This window comes from Strix aluco, chromosome W (genome assembly GCF_031877795.1).
Source record: "Strix aluco isolate bStrAlu1 chromosome W, bStrAlu1.hap1, whole genome shotgun sequence".
Classification (NCBI taxonomy): Eukaryota; Metazoa; Chordata; class Aves; order Strigiformes; family Strigidae; genus Strix; species Strix aluco.
In genome coordinates, this window is record NC_133970.1 from 1,160,077 (window position 1) to 1,172,448 (window position 12,372).

Sequence of the window (12,372 nt, forward strand, 5' to 3'; positions counted from 1 at the left end):
TGGAGCAGAGGAGACATTTTGTTAGGAAAAGGGAAGGAGGTAGGACATCCGCCCAGAACTTGTGGCTGTAAAACTAACACCTTGTTTGACGGGATCTTTGAGGATTTGGGGTGATTTTTTGCAGGGACAGTGGACACTAGGCAAAGCGTGAGAGAAAACTCTGCAAAGACCCATGGAGTCACTGTTTGGTCAGAAGGGATGGTGATATTGGTAACCGAGGATGAGTACATCGGATTTGACAGTGATAAGCTCCTGAGTGGATGTGAAATTGAAACAGAAAAGAGTTTGTAGAGTGAGGCTGCAGAGTGTATTCGCACCCTGTAGAGTGAGAATATAATCCTCCTGCCTTGCATATTCGTCCACATGACACAATAGTGGGAGAGCTTCCAAGGTACTTAGCCAAAAGTGTGAATGTTGGCCAGATGGTTTCTTTGGATTCTGAATAGTCAAGAGGATTAGACCTGTGATTTATTGTGGGTTCGGTAAGATATGCAGCTACAATAGGCCTTGCTGCTGTTGTTTGGTCAGCTATGGTTGCATGTTCGTGCTGCTCTTGCTTTACTAAATCCAGATGCCTTGGGTGAAATGGTGGGCTTACCAGAAGCCAGAAGAGCAGTAGCCAAAGACAGCTGAACAGATTGTCTTGCAGTTCTTTGAACTGTTGCACTGGTCATTTGAATATCTACTGCCAAATTCGATATAGCATCTTCCTTTATGTCATTAGCAAGAACAGTTCGTTTCAATTAAGAATCCAGAAAACAGCCCTAAATATATTTCCTGAAAGCTGGGGTGTGGACTTTGGGTAGTTCTTCCTTAAACGTTTGGCATCCATGGAAAGACTCCTTGAGAATTGTATTTTCTCTTTACATGAAGATTTTTAATTAACCGTACCAGAATGAAAAATCCTACTTTTGTAACGTATATCGCTGGTTTACATACGTGTTTAATGTTCAAAAACCACTTCCAAAGCTGACCGACAGAGTCCTTTTCTATTCTCAGTTCACTTTGCTGATTTACTCCCCACTACCTGCTTTTGCTGATCAAACTCTCTGAAATGTAGAATTCACTAAAATTTTCTGACCAGCTTCATAGTGGGAAACACACTAATGTTCAGCATCCATGAAGCGCTCCAGTTTTCCATCAAGTACTGAAAGATATTTTATTGCTTTTGATAATACTCATTATATGATGTGAAAGATGCACATACATTTACTCTTTCAACATATGCATTTCCTCCTCTGTATCTACTCTATGATTATTCAAACACTGCACAAATAAGTGCATGGAGAGTACATGCAGAGCTCTGAAATTCTAAATTGGCAGCATTTGCAAGCCAGCGGACACTCACATTTCACAGCTGTGGATTGCCACGTGCACTACAGGGCCCAAAAGAGCAGAAATTATCAGGGATAATTTACAGGAAACAAGGTACAAACCCAGCTAAATCCCACTGTGGTCAAAGTTAGATTGAATGCGGTGGTTTGCTGCAATAGTTTTTCAAACGATCTCCCCACAAAATCAGTTCACATTTCCTGAAATTCCGAGAAGAGTCCAGCCCTCCATGACAATGAGAAACTACTCCAGTAACATCAACAAGCTCAGTTTAAACTTTTTGCATGGTTGCAGAATCTTTACAACAACCTGTTTGAATAGTGCTTCTGTTTTTCTGTTTTTTCATTTCTGAAATAAAGTTTCTTTTAACAGGCTTTCTCTTACAATTCTATGAGAATTTACTTAATTTTTTTCCATAGCCATCTTTAATTTCCTGTGGTAGTCTCATGACAAACTGCTAATCTGTCACTGTAATGAACTTCCAGAAATCTTCCCGTCGCTTTCATCTATATTCTAAAATTTCTAGGGAAAATCTATTTATGATGAAGGAAAGCATGTTGCAGATAAATTCTTCTATTTTATTTGATATTTTTGTTGTACAACACAAAAATCTGACAGCCCTTGATCACCTAAATTTATTATGTGAACTGGAAAAAATGAATATTTTATGCAGTGGGTTCCCTGCTTCCAGCAGCAGCAGAACACTGTAATGATCATTCTAACGACTCTCACAATTTTTGTAAGGCAAAATAAAGTTTGTGACTGTTTATGTAATATTCATTATCACAACATTTTTATGGAGTTAATCTGTGAATGTGTTATCTCACATACCCCACCTGCAATTTCAGATGTGTTACTAATTTTGACTGGTTATAGATATCAACATATATATAACACGTACATATATATATATAAAAAATGTCCATATATATCTATCTCCATAAACATATGGTTAGATGTATCCAATGTCATGTTTCCACTTCCTGAATGGATGAACAAAGACCTACTTCCAACTTCAGTTTAATATGGAATTTGGTTCCCTCCAAAACATTGAAACTAGTTTGCCATGAAAATGAATTCTAGTAGAGTTTCCTTCTTCATATTCATCCCAAATAATCACCTTAATTTTGACCAAATGCTAACAGATTTTTTGGCAGTTTTCACGCAGGTATTCCCTTTGTCTTCCCCTGCTGATACGGCATTCCACTTAGCAAACCAGAGATAGATCGATATAATCAAACCTCTGATGGCCACGGCAGAGAAAACACTGGTAAAATTACGAGCTGATTGATGGCTAATGAATGATTGATAGCAGACCTTCTCCTAGATCTAGAAATAACATACCCGTGTCTCCAGTTCACAGTATTTAAATCAAATGTACAGTTTATGTTCAACCTCTTCATTAAGCACTAATACGTGGGTTTTTAAAAAAAGTTAGATTATGTCCTAGGCTGTTCTCAGAAAACTCTGCTACACTTGAAACAAAGGTTGAAATTTCTATCATACACTGTGTGGTTTAATAAAAGGAGCTTAATATGGAAATGAAACAAATCTAGCATTAGAAAAATAAGCAGAATCAAAATCCATTTAACTGAAACCTGAAGCTCTTTATATTTAAATCATAATACACTTACAGTAGCAGCTTCACTAAAAACTGTCCTTGTCAGAGATAGCCCCTTTATTCTTTCTTCTATATTGCTTGTCAAGTAGCTAATTGTGAAAAGAACTAATCCAACCACCATGTATTCCTTCAATTAGTTTCTTCTTCATCCCTTTTCTATTCTTATTTCCATGTATTTTTTACATCATCTTTTAATTAGATTATAAGGACAAGATCTCTGATGATCTTCTATGCGTCTGGGCTCAATAATAAAAATAATATATAATAACAACAATATGTTGTTAATATAGATATTATGATAATATATAATAATAACAACAACAATTTTCCGCCATCACTGTAGAGACTTCAAAGAACACTCAATATGTTAAATAATATCATCTGGTTGAATAGACTATTAAATCGCAGAGACTCTCTGAAATGGTCCATCCACATGATATACGAGCCCAGAAAATGCCATCTCTCTTGGCATTTTTTAAACAGGCTGTATAAAATGTTGTGAACTTTCCCCTTGGCCTATGAAAAAATAAGTTTTCGTGTAAAAACTGTGAGCGTGGAGACTCTTGTAGAAAAGAGGAATATTAGACAGGAAACAAATCTGATTGCCCTAGCCTGACTTCAGCTGGGCAAAACTGGATGTGAAAACTCTGGCAGACCTACTCAAAGCTATTTGGTGGTTTACTTCACATTAAGAAAAAAAAATAGGCTAAGCAGCTATTTTTATGATACTTGGCCTTGAGTGTAAACATATCACCTCCAATGAATTAGCCATCACTAAGGTTTTCAATCACTTAGTCATACAGCAGCTGCACGCTTGTATTCTTTCATGAAGAGTGTCACTTTGAAAGAAGTTTCCTATTTTTGCAAGTGAAGAACAAGCGTGTTTGATTTCAACAAAAAACAACTAACTAAGTTATTCTTGTTTGATTAAATTCTAGGAAGAAAGAATATAAAATCTCCAAGTGGATACATTTTCTTTAGCGTTCTTCCATTCTTGATTCAGCAAATCCGTTCCCTGGGAGTCGTGACACTGGTCCCATCTCTCGGAAGACGTTAGCTGCAGCCCGTCAGCACCACCCAGGAACGGTGCTCAGAGCTGCCCAGGCCCCATGTGCCAACTCTTCTTCCAGTTTCTTTAGAATAATTGTTCTTGATTGAAATTGTTCAGAAGACAGATACCCGTTCTCTAGACACTGAAAAAAACGGTAACTTTTTGAAATACTGAAATAAATTCACATGTTGTTTCCGGTGACATTTGGGAAATGAGTGTAGATACTCCCGTTGACTATTGCCACCAGATGCTAAAACCTTCCATGGGACTCTGGCCTGCCTTAGAGGTCAGTAAGATACAAATTCCTAGTGCCTCTTAGAAAAAGGTCCCTAATATCTAATTCAGTGTCTGTTAGAATTAACTAAAGAACGTCCAAATCTTAAGTCTCTACTCAAATGTCACCATTTACACAAAAAAGATGTTTGAAACAACAGCAATATGACTTGTAGGATTTGCAGGCTTTGTCCTACCTTCGCACAGATAAAAATATTAGTTCCATGCCAAAAATACAGACAAAATTGCTAATGAGAATACAGTCATAGAAATGAAAATGATCACATCTGAGACGGAAGCAGTACTCAGAAACCTTAATGTGCTCAATCTGGGGATGATCTCCAGCCCAGATGACTTAAAGAGCTGGCACAGTAAATCATCAGTCTATCAAACGAGTAGCACAAACCCATTATTGAAGCATGGCACGTGTGGACATCTTTTAAGAAAAGCTTAGCAGCCACTGAACCATTAGCTAGACTTTAATATATGAAGTTTAAGAACAAGTTTTGAAGAAAACAATAACTAAACACATGGACATAAGTGGGAGAATGACTTATGAAAGATCGTGTTAGAGAAATCTAATGTTTTCCTCTGACAGGAAACCTTATGATTTAAGCAATCTAGAGCTAGTGTGATTGGACTTTGGAAGTATTCGATAATCTAACACAGAAAAAGTGTTAGTTAGCTTGAAAAAATATGCTATTTGTCTAACAAAAGAGGAGCTGACTAAGTTTTCTGAACGCACTGGTTGAATATAACCCATAATATTCATCAAGGATCATTGCTGGAGCTGCTCTTACTGCTTCTTTCAACAATGATCTCCTTTGTAAGGGGAGGAGTACGCTAATGACATGTTCCAGTGACAAATTAAGGGAGGTAAAGGCAATGACAGGAGCGTCACACTGGAAGATCTGCACAACGAAGACTGAAGCAATAGAAAGCCGATTAGGTTTAATAATACATAATGAATAATATACTTAGTGAGTGATTCACCTCATCTAACAGAGCCATCCAGAAGACAGGTCTCTAGTCAAACGCTAGATAGGGCACCCTCCAGAGAGTGGTTCTTCACAGCTTTTGCTGACACCTCTTTTTGAGCTGAGGATCCACACCCGGCCTGCTGAGATGAGGTAGGACGAGTCTACCAATTTGGTAATCATAACAAAATGGCTATAACCTGACAGACACCACTTGGAAATAAGACAGGAGAATGATCTGGACATAGTACTCAATTGCAAGATAAATATCAGCTATCGATATGATATGGTTGTAAGAAATTAAAGTGATCCTGGGATGTGATCGAGGTTATTTCTAGCAGACGTAGGCAACCATTAACTGCATTGTACAAGATGCTACAAGGGCCGTATGTGGAAGGCTGTATCCAATTCTAGCCAGCCTGTTCAGAAAAGATGGATTCAAGATGAAAAAAAGGCAGGGAAAGGCTACTTAGAAGAGAATGGGGAATCAATCGTGTAGGGAACTTAATGTTTATCCTATCATGATTAGTATTATTAGTCATAAACAAGCTCAAGAAGCAAACACAAGAGAGAAAGCGCTACGTAAGTTACAGGATGATACTACTAACAAAAATATTGTCATGCTTATGTTTACATGAGGAACTAAAAGACTTCTCTTTGATGAAAGAACTGAGTTTCTGAAGTGGATTTCCAAAGAGAGCAGTACAGTAAAATTCCAGGTAGTTTTCAGTTTTAAGACAATTCTCACACTTTATGGAAGAAATTACATGGTCTGCTTTTCTGACACAGTAAGAGGTGATCAAGAAATTTTATCTTCCATATTTAAGAACTTAAACTAGGATTAAAAAATCAGTTGAAGTTTTGACAGAAGAAAAATAAGGGCATTAAACACTTCCCAAAACACATTCAGAGTTAAACTTTTCAAATACACCTTTCATGAAAAGTTATGACGTTATCTCACAGCTCAAAGCTTCTTCCTTTACTTGGAAAATAAGCCTTGTCTTCAAACATTACGGTGCGGTTGTATTTGAACTGGTAATTCTGATATCCATACAGTTATGACTCCTCACTAATTCCAAATTAGAAGGAAGAACAGAAAAGTCATAAAACCCAAAGGAAGAACAGTTTGTTTCGTACATCTACTACATTGATTCTATTCAGAATCTAAGGAGAAATAAATAATCTCTATTAGCTCAACAAAGGGGCTGGTCTTGCAAAACGACGGCACGTGCAACCTGTTGGTGATGACACTCATCGGCACGCCGAACTCCTCCGGAAGCCTAGACACTTCACACATATTTTTGTTTGTGTTCGTGTGAGATGTACATTTTAGGTGACACGTCTCATTCCAAACGTCTCCTGCCGTCATTTGTCAGCTTTGTGAGGAAAGCCATCAATTATATTATTGTGAGTAGAATATTTTACTGTACTGTAGTCAGCAACTAGATGACAAGCGGCAGACAAACAATAACAATAACGTTTGTTTGACTGGCTTTTCACTAAGTTAATCAGCTATGATACACCTCCAAATAACAATTCCCTATCATCGCAGGAAAAAAAAAAAAAATTAAAAATGTTTCCGGGGAAAAACATTTTTTCCAGATGCTGGTTCTTTAGGAAATATTAAAGATACCCGCTGAAATCTTTATAAGAAATTGCTTTATTGCACATTTTGTATTCTTAGCCAAGCTGTCATCACGACCTATGTATTTCCATAACTACCTACATATGCCCATTTACTTGACTGAAGTAAATGGACAGAACTAACTTCATTGTAGTTAAGACTCAAAATTTTTACATGACAAATGGCAAAAAATTAAAATACATGGAAAACCTCTTTCGAATTAAAAAATCTGCATGTAGGATGATGCTTTGAATGGAGTACTTTTTTAAAAAATATTTTTGATGTTAAAATTCACTGGCGTGGCCTTTCCGCGCTTACAGAACATACTGTACGGTCTTACTAAGAACAAAATATCACCGATGCCACCGCTGCCAACGACTGCAGTGGCGGGTTACAGCACACAGCATTTCCAGCTGGGCCACGACTGCTCAGATCCACGAAGCTGATGATGAGGAGGAAGGATTTAGGAAATCCATCACCCTAAGCCCTGCAATTACCAAGGCTGCCCCCGCAGTGCTGCCACAGCACCCCTACCCATGTATTTTTACCGTGAATGCAAAGCATCCGCGGTACCTACTGGCCTTTTTCCAAATCCACTCTCTTCTCCCTGACGGACTAAGGTATTGCATCCCCACTAAAACTATGCAGTATGTCCTAAAATGATGACATTTCATTTTAATTGAAATCAAACACACTCTTCCGCTAGGGAATAAGAAAGTAAACCAAATTTTAATAGGAATTCACAGAAGTACAGAAGAATATTTTTCTCCCTCCTATATTGTCTTTCCATGGAAATCTGAGGACAAATACTTTTGAGGCAATAGATGAAACCTATTAGTTAAACTGTACTGAAATTAGTGAAGTTATATTAAATGTTAATTTGGTTCCTTTGTGGAAATGAGACTGTACTGGATACATGTTTACTAAACTACATTACTTATCATAAACTTCACAGTATGTACCTATAGATTTAACCTCTAAAACCAAGTTTGTTGATAAAGGGAGTCTAAGTCTACTCTAGAATAACCTCATGGATATTATTATTCTGGAAGAAGAGCGCTATTTTCTAAATTTGCTTTATATGCTGTAAAAATTAGTTCAGATAAACCAGAAAGAGAGAAGCATCCCTGCAGAATGTGACTCTGGCACAATTCCTCTTTAGAGTCACATTCTGGTTTACTCTGAACAACGTTTCCTACTTAAATCCTAATACGCTCTCTCAGAATTTCCCTCCAAACTCTTAAGCCATCAGTTCCAAAACCGATCACATCTGAGAAGGGAAGCAAGGTGAAAGCACTATTTTTGTTTCTGTGGACAGGCTGGACATAACGAGACTGCCCAGGAGCTGCAAAAGGTCAGCCTTCTGCCAGCAGAGAGGCTGTGGCCAGTTAGGTGCTGGTATCGTAGCAGTGGTGATCTCTCAATTTTGTGGGCTTCAAAGAAATGCTGTGGACCCTGGTGAGTGGTAGTAATAGCCGGATGTGACAGCAACAGATATCCCATTGGTCAAACAACTCACGATCCTGCAAACGAGGAAATTGCCCATCTCTACGAGGCCTTCCTAAACCAGAAGAGGCAACACACTGACTACTGTTACATTGACAGACTGTGCCTTCAACTACTTCTTGCTAAGATGAAACTGTTTTACAGAAAAAAACGGTTCTGGGCCAATTAAGAGCTCAACTGCTACTTGTTAGATGTTAGAAAATAAATTGCACCGCTCACAACTGTAATTCTGACACTCAGAACTTCAGTTAGCAAGGTTAACTAAAAATGACATTTGGGGTTTTTTTCCCCTCTTTGTACCTCCCTTTCAGGAAAACACAAAATCCTGTGATATACCTACTGCTCTCGGCCAGCCCACGATATCCGCGTTTTACACTACGTTCCTGTCATGCACATTTTTCAATCCTCAGACCTATACAGGAGCGCAGATCTCTTGTGACAGAAAACGTGAGCATGAAATTCGATAGATTATGAATTTCTATAGTGACACAGTTTTCCAAAACTACTGACAGTGCAGCACTGACTTGTACAACCTCCTCTGATCGGAGCGCGCTGAACTCTTGCACACTCTGTTAGACCTGAGGAAGAGGTATAAATCCTCAGCTTAAAAGCCGTAAGGGCCAGACCTTGACAAATGTTTTATTCTTTGTTATTAAAGAACATTGATGAATATACAAGGAAAACCAATACATTTCAACTGAAAAAAAACAGCAGAACAACATTAAGGGAAAGAGCTGACAAAGAAATGTCAGCTGTAGAGTGCTGCAGTGTCGCAGAGCTTCAAACAAAGTGCCAGAGGTACAGGTGACGGAAGTGGCCTGTCCTCGCTCTCCTGAGAACCATGTGCTCTTCTCACTGGCTCACAGACTTTTCAGCTGAGATCCAGGTAAGATTTTAGTTGTTTAAATCCTATTTAATCCCAAAGTCAGCAGTAAAAATTTAAAATGATTAAAGCAGATTTCTCCCAGGGCACCTTGGACACCTCGCTCAGGAGGCATCATCAGTCCCACCCTCACTTCTAGGAAAGCCTCGCTGCTGACATGGGCACAGGTGAAGTGGGCAGCTGTCGTGACAAAAGGGCAGGGGGTTGGACACTCCAACCACTCCTCAAGACACCAGTAAAAGCGTTTCGATCAGAAAAGGCCAAATTTCTTCCTCTAGTCCATCCCTTCAGCCTTCTGCCATTGAAGTCTGCAGCAAGAATTTTGAGGTTGTTCTTAGGAAATTTCTCGGTTCCTCTTTCTTTGTCCCCCAGAAGTTTGACCATGGTGAATGTTTTCAGTCCTGACTTAAACCTCCCATTCGTTCTAACGAGAATTTAGCTCTAATGAGAATTTTGACGCAATGACAATGGGATTTAACTCCTAAAAATATTTACCATTTACATGATGTACTACAGATTCAAGGTCCCTTGCAAACGTGACTTAGCCCAAACATACTTGTGAAGCAGAAAAGACTTAAAAATGCCTATAATTATAAAATAAACTGCAAACTATAGAAAATATATATATTTAACTATATAATTAAGACATAAAAATAGTGACTGATGTCACAAAGTCAAGTACTTCAACCATAGTTCTGTCCCCTTGTTTTTTGCCTTGTTTCCTGAATGAAGCAGAATATAACAAGGAAGCACAAAGGGATGTATTAGAGGTTGCATGGAAACTATAAAGGTTTATTTGTGCTTCATTTTGCCACTTTTCTGGGTGGGAGGAGAAGCAGACAGTTTAGTGGTTGGGGGGTTTATTCTATATAATTTATTAAGTTTAACTTTGTTCCACCCCTGCTTCATCACAAAAACTACCACAGCAGCTCTGGATCACAGCTCTTTAATCTACAAGATTAGCAGGAGGGAAAATAATGAGCCTACCACGGCCCAACCTTGTCATCTCAGTTGTCTCCACCTCTTCTCACAGGTGTGCCACGACAGCTGTGAGGACACGTACCGGTACGGTTGGGGAGGTCTGGAAACCTTTCATAAGCCTTTTTTTTCCCTTCCCACCCCCAGTTTGGTGTTGAGCAAGTTCCTACCTCATGGGAAGGCAGCAGGGTTTGGATGGTATGGCTCCAAGGGATGGCTGAGGAGACAAGCTTGGTCCTCTGCTGTGCTCCATCAGCTCTCCACGGTCTCCGAGCTGCGGCTCCACTCCCTGGCTCTGAGGGCAGCACGGGCACTGAGAATATTCTTGTGTATTTAAGCAGCTGCAAGTGAAAGAAGAGAAATAACACTTTTTACCAGTTTATAATTCACCCAACCTGAATCCTGACACATCTCAAACACTGAGGGTGTTAGACTTTCTCCCAAAAAAAGACCAGTAGTAACTTTCTCACAGGCATGTGTTATGTAGCCTAAAAATACATGCCACTACCATCTCTGTCTGGAACAAACACTTCTAAGGCTTTTTCTTAGAACTGTTCTGCAATACCTGGACTTCGTTTTGGTGAAGGGTCCCTAAATTTACTACTGCTAGCTCACTTTGGACTATCAGCATAGTTACACACAAGTGGTGAGTTTATATACGGTGCAGCTTCACGGGGCACAGGCTGCACGTCCTGGCCTTAGACTATTTTAAAGAAACTCAGCAGATCTCACCTTCTCATTTCTGACCTTGTGGAAATTATTGACCTGCTTTTCTATTCTGGTGGTTTAGCACTCAATATCTGAATCACCATTATGAATAAAGTCAAGTGTAGTATTTTATAGATAGATGAGTGTGGCTTACAGTCCTCTGCCCTTTTTCAGTCTTAAATAGCAAATAAGTGAATGGGAGGGAAACAACTGCAAGGTGTTATCTCTGCGCAAAACACTGATATGTTCTCGATTCAGTGGCAAAAACACCCAGTTTTTGAAAATTACCTCTCACTACACATTACTTAAAGCATATCCAAGCAAAGAAAGGCAACACCCATGGAAGGAGTTATTAGCAATAATGCTGTGGTTTCAGCCCCGTTCCTTTAAAAATGACTCACCAGGAAAAAAAGCTCAGAAAAGAGCTCTGTCTTCATTATTGTTCTGGTCCCGTGCGCGGAGCAGATCGTGCTCACTGAGCAAACTGCCACGCAGCCGCTTGCTTTGTCGCCGTCGTTCGGTGCGTGGCCCTAGGACTCGTTAACGGCTGTGCGTGCCATGCCACCAGAATTAGCACTTTCCACATGGGTTTCTTCCATGGCATTGGTTATTGTAGCAACACATCGATCCATTTACTTTCAAAATAGTCTGATAAAATTTCCAAAGAGTTTATCTGCAAATCCATAAAGAGTATCCACTGAACGTGTGCATGCTCAACTTTTTCACGGGTTTATGATAAAGCCCCATTTTGATGGATTTTTATAGGAATGAAAAGGCACAATCACAGCCCCAAACTGGAACAAAATGCAGTCTAGTACTTTGTTATCCTGTCATTAAAGCCTACAGACAGGGCGAAAAAATGTCTTTGAAGACACGTAGTTAACGGACACATTCAGGAACCTCAGGATGTGAATTTCTGTCTAATGCTTGTACTTGTCACGCCGCTAACCACGTTAACAGAGCACTTCAGCTAACATCGCGTGGTTCCAAACTGCTTCACATGTCTTCTGAGGTGGTAAAAGGCCCAACTGCCAGCAGCCCCTCTCGGTCAGCAGCAACATCTGCACTTGTGAATTGTCCGTAGAAAATTCTGTGGCACGCTGAAAACTGAACATATGGGGACAGTATAAAATACAGTGGATTAAAATTGCAAAATAAATAAAACTGGGGCCACTACGGCAGTTGTTATTCCTTTTTCTATTTAATTTAGAAACAAAACCCCATAGCCCATTATTAAGCATAGCTTCTGCATTAATTTTCAGTCTGCCAACCTAGTGTACTCCAGAAAGACAAGGTCTTGCTACAGAAACTAGCTTCACTTGCGTTACTATGTGTGAAGTCTTACGTGTCACCGTAAATTTACATTTTGTGGTTTATTAATATTTCACTGTTGTGAGGTGAATAATTATATTTACCTCT